Genomic DNA, 14,653 nt, shown 5'->3' on the forward strand with positions numbered 1-14,653 from the left:
GAAGACACCTTTACACTGCCTGGGCCTCATAGCCAGTTTTGTTTTGAGCTTGTTTTTAACCCAGAGTTCAGAGAGAAGAAAAAAAAAAAACTTTGAAATGCCAGTACAATGTTTGCCCACTGACTTAGCAAAGCACGTACTGCCAAACTGCTGCACAGTTTGAATGCCTCAGTGACCAAGTACTTTTGGAAAATTATTGTAATATGCACACATACACAAAAGAGCAACCTAATCATCAAAATATTCAGAGACACATTATTCAGAGACACTCATGTGGCCTCTAGAAGCACACTTCTTGACCTGCATGAACTGACTTCAGATATAAAAAGATGCTGTGGCTTCCCTTCTCCTCTCCTCCCCTGCACATCTCTTCAGGTTTCAGGGGTTTCATTTTTTATTTATTGCCTCTCTCTTAGCTTCACAAAGTTTCTGTTATTCCACCAGATTTTATCCCTTTCTGCTTGGCAAATGTTGATTCTCACCCATCCTCCTACGTGTCTCACACGAAACCGCTTCAGCCTCTTTTGTGCAAGCAAAAAACACAAACCTGTGTACCCTTATCTTACCCCAAAATCTGCTGGTTCAACATCTTCAGCACTGCCTGGCCATTAGAGTTCAGTGTCTAAGTGAACCAAAGAAACTGCAGCCCAGAGTACCTCACAAGCTGAGGTGCAGCAGAGCGCACCTCCACTGGCTGGCTGTGCTGGCGCTGACAGCGTGACAGAGCCCCAGGTCCAAGGGCAGGGAGCAACAGCCTCGTCCCCCTTGTGCCCCCTCAAAGCATCACTGCTCCCACACCATGTACAGAATTTGAAACTGATGCCCCTACAAGCTCTTGGCTGATGTGATTGCAGGGCATGTAACAATGCAGCCTTAAAATATCTAACAGGCTCCCCCACATCTAATGAAGGGGAAAATGAAGGAAAAGCACCAATAATTCTATTCATGACCAGGAAACACTAATGCCTAATCTTCTTTTCAGGGGGACGGAGCAAAAGCATGAAGAAAAGAAGACAGGCATTGGTGGTGATACCTTTACTCCATAGGTTTCTCCCAAGTAAAGCGTCATGCCTTTGTGCCAGGCACTGCCTCAATACTACAACCCCAAAAAAGACAAGATAAAAAAAAAAAATTAGTTGTTGTTCCTTTAAGACATTCCTTAATACTGAACACGCTTCTCCACTTCTGCGTTCCAGAGCTCTGCTATCTGTAAACAAGAGGTAGGACCAGTACTTTGCAATGCCAAGTTCAGATCTTTGGATGGAAGGTAAAAAGCAAAGTAATATTACGGAGTACAGCATGCTGTCTCTCATATAAACAACTTAAAAATCACCATTTAATGATAAATCTCATCATCAGGAGCATCAAGCACAGCATGACTGTGCAGAGGGAGTGGAGAGCTGATAAAGGTAAGATATCTTCTCTTTCTTGAAATTTTTAATAAAAATGTAGCAATGAGATTGAATTTATTTTTTCTAGGAAATCTGCAGAATAAAATTACTGCTATTACTATATCCAGGTGCTTTACACATGTATGAGTCCAGTCATTTAAGATTCAGCATAGATCTGCTCTCGAAGTTTAAAAAGCATGTCCCTACTTCTTCTTCAAGAGAGGGCACAATCAGCCAGCTTCCAGTTAATATGGACAAATATGATTTCAGCATTATTCATTATTCCAATTTCAATAACGAAATGAAAATTATTCCTTAAAATTAAAGTTTAAAAATCTAACTACCTCCCATTATTTTCCAGTCATCTAGAAGTTGATGCCCTCCAAGAGGTTTAATGGACCACAAAAGACTCTTCACTGACCATCTAGAAACACTAAGGGACTATTCCTGTAATGACCAGTTGTCTCCTCAGATAACAGTGACAGCAAGATGCAAACGCAGCCACCAGTGCATGCACTTTCTGGAAAAAGAACCTGCAAGATCTCTTCAAGTTGAAAATTGTATCAATCACAAGCCTTCACTGCAGAGCCAGTGTATCAGTTTGTTTTGAGGTTACATCTTTATACTTCAAATATTTTGAACAAAAATCTAGAGTTCATCTAAAAAAAGCTTTAAGCAATAGTATCACTGGCAAATCACTGAAAGCCAACTGTCCAGTATCTACAAAGGAGAGGAGGAAAAGAAAAAAAACTTTTTTTTTTTTGTTTTGAGACTTGACTTCATGGTGCCAAAACTCATCAAAAAAAATAGGCCAGTACTAGCATTGATACCTTTGAGAGTGCAACCATGTACTTTCAGATAGTTTAACTTCTACTTCAATGCTTTCAAAACCCATAGCAGGTTCTTTTAAGAGAAGCAGAGGACTCTTGAACATCAACAGAGTTCACTTCTACCAGGGCACATAGTCCCCAGGTTTTCACAACAGTCTCTGGTATGAAAGCGTATTAATCTCTTGTAATCGAGACAATAATTTGCTAAGCACATCTTTCAGCAACACTGAGGGCTTAAGCAGTGACAGTGCCCGAGTCCAGTCACCTCCCCAGATGCATCAATAGTTTTGTGCCATGGATTGCATCGAGGAACTAGTCCAAGTTAAAAATAAATAGAAGGCAGAAAAAGAACACAATTCTCTTTGACCTGAAGCAGTCCCCTGATTTATTACCCTGCTGCTAGTGACAAAACAGGTTTAGAGTAAGCAGAAGGAGATGGACAGAGACTGGTGATGTCCAGATCATCTCTGCAAGAAAAGTTCTATCTACCACAGCAGCCCAATTATTGAATACTGTAAAACCTCTAGAAAAATATTTCAAGGCAGTGCTTTGATTGATTTTCCTTTGCAAAACAATCTCCCACCTAGGGTCTCTATAGCTACATTTTAATAACATCAGAAAAAAAATATTTAAAAACCCATGTCCCTCTGCAGGAAACAACCTGTAAGGAAAACCCCAGCACTCTTCCACAGCCAGAACAATGCTCTTCCCTCATCATCAACACTGCCAGGAGGTTAAAGCCTTTGCCAGCTTTCCAGAGGGAGAATCTTCTGGTAAGTGTTGTGTTTCAGCAAATCACTTTCTATTTCTCTTTCAGATCAGAGTCACTGCCACATGCTTCCTTACCTTTTATGAGAAAGAGGCCACAGTTTTCAGAATTTACAGCTCACCTGGACCAAGTTCCTTCAAGCAGCACATGTGATAAAGATCTATTAATGAGAACAGCCCCTCTTTGAAAACATACTTTTGAGGATTTGTCTCCTTTCTCAGCCAGACCAAAGGCTGTGTCTGTGCCCTGTCCTTTGACCTCGGAATCACAACTGATGGCAGTGCGGAGGCAAGACAGGACCTATAGTTCCCCTAACAACTGGAGAAAACCACAGAGAACAACCCATAGAGAGAGGATTATATTCTCAAAAGTTCTTAAAACATTTTCCCATTTGTTCTGGGAAGTGGTTCAGAGTAAACTGTTAATCAGAAAACTCTGACAAGAACAATCTGAGGTAGCACATGATTTACATCTGATCCTTAGGTGTTGCTTTCTAGACAACAAGTGTTCAAGGCAACAAGACTGTACCCTACCAAAATGCTCATTTTTATAAAGCTTTAACAGAATGTTAAGTCACGATAATTAGGGCTCCTATCCCAATCTCAGCCTACAAATTGCTGGCCAACATGCAAAAAAAAAAAAAAAAAGGTATTTTTTAAACTAAATAACCTGGAGAATTTTATTTCTCTCTTGTTTTACCAAATGATTAAATAGAGAGATCAGAGGCTCAGATTTCAGCAACAGAAGCTTTATTTTAAAGTTTTAATTCTTCCTGGCAAAACTCTGATATTTCACAAGATTAGCTTATTGATCAAAACAAGCATATGTATCCCAGGTAACTTTTGTTTTGAAATAACGAGATTGCAATCTGACTTGCAACATAGTTGTTACTCCTGTATCACCAATGAGCACAGTCTTTTATTATCAGCTTCTGAAATCCTCTGCACAATCTGGTTCTTCAGTGCTGTGTGGTTTGCACCCACAGTGGCACCGAAGCCTCTCTTAAAATGCCATTCGCAGTTCAAAACTTTTGCAATGTATTTAAAAACCATACAAGGAAAAGAAAACGAGCTGCACTGTACAGCTTTCTTACACTCTGTAATTGACTTAATAATTTCCATAAACCCCAGTGAGAAGTTACCAGTTTGTCAATCTATACTCTTCCACATAACAGATTTTGGGAAAACACTTTGAAAAGGCTGATTTACTAATTCTGCCCTAGCTACCACTTCTGTAGCAGATGTCATCTAGCCCAAGAGAATCATCTCATTTAGAAGAGCAAAATGCAGCTACAAAGCTAGTCTAAATTTAGATCCACCACCAAGGAAGGAACATTTATGAGGGCATGGGAAAGGTCTGTGTTACCAGTACAGATGCAACCCAAATATCTCATCTACACCAACACAAATTGCTACTAAGTGTAAAATAAAATACTGAATTATGGATATACACAGAGCCTACTATATCTTGGTATGCTTGCTAGAAACTCCATTAAGGTCATAAATACAGAGATAGCTGACAAGAAGCTCAACAGAAGGATAGCTGTTCTCCCAGTAGGAGTAAATGCTCTTAACAACTACCTGTGGGATTATGAAAATAGGCTACTTAAGTATCTGCTGCTATTAGTGATACTGTTCCACCTGCCAGATCTGTGAGAGTTTTCATTTTGAATGCGTGCTTGGAATGCTTCTTTTATCAAGGGAATATAAACACCAGTCTTTGGGGAGGACAAACAAAGCATCTCTCCAGCACGGACAGCAGACCCACTCACAAGCCCGGGAAAAGCATCAGGAACTTGTGGTGTCAGCATGTTACAGAGGACACAGTCACTAGCTGTGACTGTGACAAAACACTACAATTGTCACTTGTGAGTGCAAGGGACATGGATAGGGGTGTCTGAACACAAACAGATCTCCAACCTGGGGACTTCACCAACCACACAAAGAAAAGAAGATTAAACATCCTGGGAAGCAATGAAAGAATCCTGCAAACACCACTGCTGAAAATGTTCAAAGAAAGAAAATTCTGCCTAACCATCACACGTGATTCTTTTCCTTAAATTTTTTCTTGTATTTGTACACTAATTTGACTTTTTTTCCTCCTTCACTTGTCACTGTCATAGAACTCCCTCTTGATTCCAAAAGTACTTTATACAAGCCTGTTGGGTTCACATGAAGACTTTGAGGACCATCAATAAGATAAAGGAGCACAAGATGCACCCACTAAACCAAAATTACAGACTGCATCTTAGGTTTCTAGAAAACAAAGGTTTGAGTGATTAACATGTAATGATTCCTAAAATTAAATAATTGCAGAGAAACAGTGCTGCTTAAAGAAACTGAGAATTCCATGCTAACAAAAATTAAAGGTAATTATAATGTGTATGTAAAGGGCACAGCATTCTGAGTGTTAAATCACCTTTAATTATGTTTTCTGGATTTGTAACACTGACATTTGAATTCCTAACACTGCACTGATACACCACGCTAAATCAAACATGCCAACAGCTCTATTCTGAATCACCTTGAAGGCTTGCAAAACAGAGCTGTGTTTGAACACATTTATCTTCTTCCTTACATTCTTTCAGCTATTGAGTGAGACCACAATGTATACTTCTGGAGTCATAATTGGTCACCAAAGCAACAGCTTGGATGCCAGAAAAGAGGATTTCAACTCAGCTGCACAGGGTGGTGGAAAGAGAAAGGTGATCACAATACCTCCATTGTAGCCTTGATCCTGTGACTCAAACCCTCGGTGAACTACAAGTCGTTCATGCACTGAATCCAAAATGAGTAACTGAGAAAGCAACTGAAAACAAGACTTTGTTTTCTTTTAACTTCTGTTCCTTGTACTAATGGCCTTTAAAGGGTCTGGGTGTTAACAGTGGATCGCAACAAGAGAGATGAGAAAGATCCCTGGCTAGATTTTCTTCCAAGTGGGCCAAAAAAGAGGTTTAAGAAAGTATTTCCTCTTTAATAAATTCTCTGGAAGTTGTCCATTTTCTGTTTATTACCAATCCTTAGAAAAGGAGGTCTGCACCATGGTTAGTGCACAGTACTGACAGTAGACCTGGAGTTCCTTCACCACAAGGTAAAACCAGACGTTTACACACTGGAGGCCTTTTCTCATGTTGTCAGCAAACTATGGCTGTATGCATGGAGAAAAAATACCCACTTCTCATAATGTCATTGCTTAACCTCTTACAAAGAGCTTAGGTTTCTTTCCAGCTGATATTCTGCTGTAAGAGGAATGAGATGGGATATTTGTTTTCAAGTCTTTCCCCCCTTCTTAGTGATGCCCTTTTCCTCCCATGTGCTAAGGCAGCTGTTTATCAAGTTTCACAATCCATGTAAAAGAGGCAAAATTAAGGAATTTCCTTTGCTTGCCTCCTTTGTTTTAAAGGTGTTACATTACTCCCTTTGCAGTTTGTGGTTCAAGAACTGGAGCTGTTAGAAAAAAATATATTTATGCACATAAACACATTATTGAAAATATTTATGTTAATTCAATGTGACACAGAACCCTGTCCAGCTAGATCCCCAGTGGCTCAGCTGCTGCAGAGCTGGCAATCCCAGGGCTCACCAGCACTTTTTCTGTGTGCCCAACCTGCCAAAGCACCAGAACACTTGGACCATCCCTGTGCCTGAGCAGCAGTGAATACCCTTCTCCATCAAACCCATCCATACGCTCTGCTGCTGCTGTTAGGCAGTCAGGAGGGATGCAGGGAGATAGCACTGCGAGGGCACAGTATCCCTCAGGCAGAGGTCAGCAGCAAACAGGGCATGCAGAAAGTCAAGACCAGCAGGGCTGGGCAGGGAGCTCCAGGAGCAGCAAGGCCCTGCCAAACCCAGTGCCCTGCTGACTGTTTTCATCACTGCCCTGGCTGTAGTGAAAGCACTGCTTTCCTATGGACCTCAGGCTGACAGCACAGCTTTGTGAAAGGCATCTAGCACATCAGAGCTGCACTTCCAAAACCTCCAAGCAACTCCCAGCTGCTCCCTTCAAACCTGCCACGTGTCATATTTCCTCTGTTTCCCATGTAAGAAGGGGGCTGCAAACACACAGCATCAAACGCTGGAGCAGCAAAAAGCTCCTGCTGTAACAACTCAAAACAACAGACTAAGAAAGATGGTTTGTCAACAAAGCAACCAGTGTTAACCCTGACTGCCACAGAAATTTCAGGCATTGAGGAACGATACGAAGAATTAAAAGTCAATCTTCAAGGATTTCAGAAGTGAACTGCCCACAGCTTTGCCTCTCTGAGGTTTCTACGTGATGAAAGCACACAGCCTTAACTAGCAGAGCAAGACAAAGAAGCAAAGCCTACTAAATATCTCCATAACAAATCTGCAAGAGTCGTGGCATGCACTGTAGGCAAAAGGTAAGTTAGGCTGGGATTTCTCAGTTTTCACTTTGTGATGACCTAAAAAAGATGAGAGTTTTACCTATACAGATAAGACAACAGGCGATTACCTCACTCCTATGAGTAACACTTAATAAAGATTTGATTTGACCTCGTTTTAGCTGCATTGGAGAAAGGCATCTCAACATCAGTAACAACAAAACAGTTAACACCAGCACTCACTGAAATGCTTCTGTATCTGCCAACCCTAAATACCTTACAGTCAGCAAATGGGATGGTTTTATTGTTTTTAAATACACACAGACATGTATTTCTTAATTATACTTTAAACCAAGAACAAAGGTCACACATATGGTCTTAGCAAGAGGCAGCTATCTAGTCACTATGTTCTGTAAACAACGCCCATCACTTCAACCATTACCAGTAGACTTTTAGACTTCGGCATCTCTTGGCCCCTTTCATATTGGAAAAACATCATTAAAACAGATTAAAACTGCTATTCCAGTCAGACTGCTTATATAAAGCTTGAAGAAAATGTGTACCTGCAATGCTCTCCTTCAAAACAAATTATAAAATCGACTGTTATTTCAGACTCCTAATCTTGGAAAAAATAGTCTCACTAATCAGAGACTACTAAATCTACTCTCTCTCCTATTAAAACTATATATTTACATAATCACAGAATGGTTTCAAAGATGAATTTTTAGGATGGATACACAGAGTCCTCATATGTGTTCATACATGCTGAATTAAATAACTTTAATACGAAAAGAGTGTAAAAAAAGTACAGTTTTACAGTTAACATATGCTTTATCTCTTTTTTTTTTTGTAAGATGACATTCAAGCTATATGCACGTATCAGAGCCCTTTATCTCACAATGCCATCTTCCCCCAGAGCATTCATGTCTCACTTCAATAAAATATCAGCATGCACGGGCTTGAAACTGGCTTTACCTGCAGCAGAGACAATTCCCAGACTATCAATTTGTAAAAGCATTGGAAAAGTAGTAGGAACAATATTGACAGATGAGCTCTCCCACACTTTCCCTTGCAAAAGCCTCCACTCTGGAGCCACCTTACCCACAAATTAGTCTTTGGAAAGTTAATAGATAACCATCCATTTCAGTCTTTGAGTCTTCAAAAAAGTGGGCATGGGGTATTTTGGGTTTTGGGGTGGGTTTTGTTGCTGTTGTTTCCCCCACCCCCCTTTTCCTAAAGTAAATTAAACTTTGAATCATGCTTTCAGGAAAAGGTAAACTTAGTCATCAGCACAATTCACTTCTTTCTCTGGAACTTCAGTAACATTCAGGGTTTTTACTCAATGTGTAAGATATCCAGAGCTATTTCCAGAACTCTGAAGATACAACCCATCGGCAACGCTCATCCACAACTGGCACCTTGGGTGTTTGCCAAGTCTGGGGACCACACCATCACCAAGCCTACACTTTTGGTTTAAATTACTTTCATCTCATTTGCATTCCCTCTTTATATCTGAAGGAACAGACATAGCTTTAGGTCTTCTTGCAAAAAGGCCCTGCTGTAGCACTACAAAATTAAGGACAGAAGAATACCAACTCAGTTCAACAGGACAGCATCTGTCCTACTTACAATTCTCAGGAGGAAGCCAGGGATGTACTCGGGGAATGGATCTGTCCACTCCCACCTTATCTGTGGACTGTGGTTTTAACCTTGAGCCTATATTTAAATTGAGGGCTCATATTAAGCAGCAATGGGCACTCCCAACCTCAGGACATCAGTGTCCTCGGCAGCAGAAGGTACAGCACGTCTGTGCTCATTACCAGGTGTGCTCTAATTACTGCTATTACCAGCAGCCAGGGAAGGGCTGCAAGGCAGCTACTCTTCAAAGACAAAAGGCAGAGCAGGGCAGGAGAGATTACCCCAGCAACTGTAAATACTTTGCCATCTGCAGTCACTGGAATTAAGTAATAATTTTGAAAATACTCATTTATTCCCTGGCTACACCATGCACACAGGCACCTATGCTGACCACACTGCTACAGTATCCTAAGCATCTCCACACCTGCCTGATCCACGGGCCACACAAAGTAAATACAAAGAAATGTAAGTGGAGGCACACTCATGGGTGGAGCAAAAGCTCATCTATACATAAAAACAAACAATACTTCAACCAACTGTTATTTTTATCCGTATGTAAACAGAATCACACAGAGAAAGTAAATCTTCCGCCTTGCTCTTGCTGTAACACTAAAGTAAGAGAATTATCTAGTATGGCAAAGGAAAGTAAATTTCTTAAGAGCCGAGCTGAAAATGCAAGCCCTGCACAGAAGGTGGGCTGAAGCACACCAGAGTGCAAAACAGCCAGCCATGGAAAGGGCTCCTGAAGAGACAATGATTTCCAATCAATTAGGCCACTGTATAATGGATACAGCTGCCAGTGTCTGCTCTGATGCCAGGAAGCAGTAGAGGGTTTGGAATCAACACCAGATCTCTAGGCAGTGCTAGGGACTGTATAGAAAATGCACATGGCTTTGAAAAAAAAATGTATATTAATTTCTGGAAAATTCTACAGTATGGGGGTACCAGGATCAAAAAATTCAGTGAGAAAAGGTCAGGGTGATTCAGCATTTTGGAAAAAATCCCACTTTAGTCTGTGTCCTGGCCGTGGACCAAAAGTTAGCAATGCCAAGTGCTGTCTGCCACTTCCCTACCCCATGCTTGAGGGCAGCAGGAACCTGCAGCCAGCAGGGACTGGGGAAGAAGGTGCCATGGCCAGGGCAGCTCCAGGGACATCCAGAGGAGGAAGAGCCCCTGGACCATTAAGGGAAGCCTTGCTTTTGCTGCTAAAATTAGCACATGTTAGGAAACTGAGATTCAGAGACTCTCTTCTGTTTCTCAGCAGGGACCAGAGGTTTTTCTCTTCACTGGACACATGACTTGCTCTGATCTGACTCAGCTTTTGGAAGACCGTGAAAAGCCCTGACTTCCAAACAAGTAAATTTAACAGATTTCTGTGCTTCAAAGCAGGTGGGTTAAACTACAAAGAATTATTCATTCTCCATAGTTACTGGCCCACTGCCATTCCTTTAACAGTGGGATACCCATCTAACACATACAGACATCAATATACATTAATTTAATCCACAGGTCCCTCTTCCCCTGGATAAAAGGCCAACTTTAACCCTATGCTACTGCTGGAAGGACAAGAAAAGCTCTGGAGGAGCGATGGAAAGAACTTGTTTCTCCACCTGAAAGCACCCATAATTACGAAGTGATGGATGTCACTAGTAAAAGTGAGTGATGTTTTTCAGGAGGGCTCTCATCTGTAACTGCACTGTTTTCAGATAAAATAACCCTTTCTGTCAGGCAGTGTCAGGAATGTCTACAGCCGATCAGTCACTGCTATCCAGAAAAAAATATGACATTTTTGTCATACCATCTGTAGTGTACATTGTATCAGCCCTTCTTCATTGTGTGCCACATCAGTCAGGGTCTCCACCCTGGCAACACTAATAATTGGTGGTCCTGAGATAAAGAGATAAATTGAAATTTTCAAAAACCTCAATCCCACTGCACATGTTACAGAACTCCTTTTGAACAAAACACCTTTTACTAGAGCCTAAAATCATATTTGCCATCTGGAGTTAATGACTATCAAGTAAAACTCAGGAGGAAGACCTGCTCACCACTCCTGCATGCTGGCCTACAAAGCAGAACCACCACAAGAAACAGCTTGGAAAGAAGTCAACAAGATAAGCAGGATCATTTCCAACTCGGACACCATAAAATTTCACACTGTAACAATTTCATTTACAAGACTTTGACAAACATTAAACAAGGAGAACAAATATCTAACACAATTAACTGAGATTACACATATGGCCTAAAGTCTCCGTGCCACTGTGCAAGAGCCAGGAGAGACTGTCCCAACAGGGAAAATGGGGCAGCTTTGTAACTACATGACCCTACAGACTTTCACAGTATCACAAAAAGCAACTGCTGGACCACCACAGCTCTGAACAAAGTGGCCTTGTCAGCTTTACAGCACTGCTTCAAAATCAAAACAAAACCAAAAACCCCATCAACATGATTAAGGAAATGGGACTGTAGAGCTAGACAGATCCTGAGCCTTTGGGAATTCTGTATGTGATCCCTGTCAAGCAGCCTGGCTATGTTTTTAACTGATTAAATCAGACCTTGACAGAAACCTTAAGTGTCAATTTCTCAATATTCTAATAATTGCATGGAATTCTTGCTAAGGTTCATGCAACAGATGACCACTCTGATGACAACACACTCCCTTTTCTACAGGTCACCTCACAAAATTTGATGGAGCTTGAGAGTTAACCTTTCATTACCTAAAAAGCTATTCTTGATCTTTAAACACAGCCAATGTATAATAATATTTAACCACTGCATGTTAGAGATTACATATCACTATTACAAGCTCATAGCTATTACTTTTGCAAAACACTAAGAAAAAATAGATGCTGATGTCACTGATCACATGTTTTCTATTTATTGTGATGGGAAATAATCAGCTTCTCTGATTAGGTACATGTTTATTATATCACAAGGCAACAATTTCCTTCAAGTACCCAATCCAATCCACGTGCTTGACACAAACGTTTCTTAAAGGCTAGGAATTTAAACACGTGTCCTAGAAAATACACTGGTGCTTCTAACAAAGAAAATGCTGAAGCATAGAAGAAATTTAAACATTTGATTACACTGTTTCCTCTTGACACATGATTGAGAAAACAAACATTTTTAAGTTATTAAGAGACACTAAGTGTCTGTAGTATCTGGCCCTTCTGAACCGCTGGTTACCTGGAGAAGCACTGCCACTCACCTGAGACAAATATCATTCAAAAATTTCAACCTCTAAAGATAAGGAAGAAGGAAATTGTTTATTAAAACTCTGAATAAAGCAGGTGGGAAAGGACCTTGGCATGTCCAAATCCATGCTCAAAGCAGGAATGACTCTGAAGTTAGACCACGCTGTCCGGAGCCTTGCCCAGCTGATTTTTTAATACCTTCTAAAATGGAAGCACTACAAGCTCTCTGGACTCTTGCTCAATGCTCTTTCACGCTGAAGCTGAGCTATAGGAACTTTCCTTGCTGCACCCCATGCACTCTCCCTCTTTTCATTTCACTGCACTCCCCCTGGATAACCTGGATACTGCCATCACCCCACCCACCTGCCCAGGGGTGGGTGACCATGCTCAGACTCCCTCCCCCATGCCTAGGAAGCACTGCTCCCCTGGACCCCGCTCACACATCTCCTGCTCCAGTTCCAAGCCACTCACAGTCTTCTGCCTAATTCATCTGGTTTTGGCACCTTGCTTGACTTGCCTTCCTCATACTTGTGACCACTAGTGGGATTCAACCTTTCCCATCAACTAGGACCACCTCTTGCCCCTCCCTTGGCTGAGATGGCAACTGACCACTTGGTCCCCTCACCCACAGGCTGGTCAGACCCAGCTCCAACAATACCACTTCTCATCCTAGTCCTCAGCCTACAGCCAGCCCATGTTCCCTGATGCCCCATCCTTGCAGCTGTACACAACACCATATCTGGGGCCTCAGCAGCACCATTACCTTTAATTACAGTCCTGGGCATCCACTCCAGACACAGCTTGTCCTTTCTGAAACTGTCAGCTTGTGCACAAGTGATGATCCAGTGCCCATCCCAAAGCAGTCTTCCTGTGCTGTGCAGTCCTGCCACGTCCTCACCACTTTGTATTTCCTCATTTCAACTCATTAAGTTGTAAGCTGCAGATTTCCACATGCCTTTTCAATCTACCACAGCCATTTAACTCTGAACTATGCTTCGCCGTGCTTGAGCACCTCTCAGTCTGGACTTACTTGCAGATTTAGTTAGTATTCCCTTGTCCACACCAGTAAAGAGAACAGCAAATAAAGCTCAGCCCAAGACAAACATGGGTGTATTCACACACCTCATGCCATCTCCCTTCTTCCCCTGATTTTCACAGTAAATTATGGGTAACTACACTTCAAACATGGTCCTTAAACAATCATTTGTTTACCATATTATTAAATACATATATTTCCTTATTCCAGAGAAATGTCACGAGGTTTTATCAGAAGCTATTGAAGTCAAGGTAACATCACAGGTACTGCTATGCCAGAGTCCTTATTTTCTTATCCTCCAGATTCCTAGAAACTGATTAAAATTTTTGTTCCAATTCTCCAAGCACTGCAGTTAGACTAACTAGTCTGTAATTCCCTGGATCTCCCTTTTTCAAACTGAGGTAATGCCATTGCCCTTTTCAGTCCTTCAGGACCTCTCCTAGCCTTCCCAATTTCTAAAAGATAATTGTAAATGGTTCAAAGGTTGCTTGGCTAGTTGCTGATGTACCCTAGGGCAAATTTCATCAGGCTCTGCCTATTTGAATACACCTATCTTATCTCCTTTTTCTGATCTATCCTTTTTCTACTCTGCACTTTACTCCTATCACCTTGTTTAAATTAATTAAATGTGAAGACACACTCAAGCAATACAATAACTACACGATGTCCATTTAATATTTTTATCTTTCAGCTATAACATTAGCAAAAAAAAAAAAAAACCAACTCCACACTATTCATGTACTATGACTATGGCCTTTTGGAGATACAGAAGAACATTTAGGAAGACTGGTCTGAGCTAGACTGAAGACTGCAAATGGTTTAGAGCAATCCTCAAGCTGGGGTGTCTGAAGGGAAAACACTAAGAAATGTCAATAAACTCATTGTCTGTGCAGGAAGATTTAAAGAGAAATTTTAACTGCATTTTAGAAGGGACTCTGTCAATTACTAAATCAGCCTAGTTTGTTTTTTTAAGTTAAAAGAAAGAAAAATAATCCAACACTTCCCCAATAGATGAAACATTTGATAATCAAATGTACAATTTCCTGCTGATTGCCTAAGTTATCCACCACTGATCATTGCCAGGGGTGGTGTACTGAATTAGACTGACCACTGGTCCAAACCAGCACAGCAAGTCCCACTCCTCCATGAACACAGACAGGCATCTTGAAGCAAATACAATTTTAATGCATCCATCCACCTGTTCTAGCCGTAATTTACCTTTCATCAGCTGGAAATTACCATCCTCATGGCTGAGATGTGGCAAGACACTACAGGATCACTGCTAGTCTGCTTCTACACAAAGCAAAATGGATAGCCTTAGATCATCCTCTGTGATTCCTATTTTGTTTCTCAGCAAAATGAACTAGACGTGGTTGTGTGCTGTTACCATATTTCAGCTGAAGCACAGTAACTTCTTAAACGGCTTCATTCCCATCCTCAAAGACAC

The 14,653-nt window shown here is 41.2% G+C and overlaps 1 protein-coding gene across 6 annotated transcripts in view; it reads right to left on the bottom strand.

Moving 5' to 3' along the window:
* PTPRF (protein tyrosine phosphatase receptor type F) overlaps nucleotides 1-14,653 on the bottom strand; it is a 376,315-nt gene that overhangs the window by 266,516 nt on the left and 95,146 nt on the right. The gene's annotated exons all lie outside the window — the stretch shown is intronic.

Source organism: Vidua chalybeata, chromosome 9 (genome assembly GCF_026979565.1).
Source record: "Vidua chalybeata isolate OUT-0048 chromosome 9, bVidCha1 merged haplotype, whole genome shotgun sequence".
NCBI lineage: Eukaryota > Metazoa > Chordata > Aves > Passeriformes > Viduidae > Vidua > Vidua chalybeata.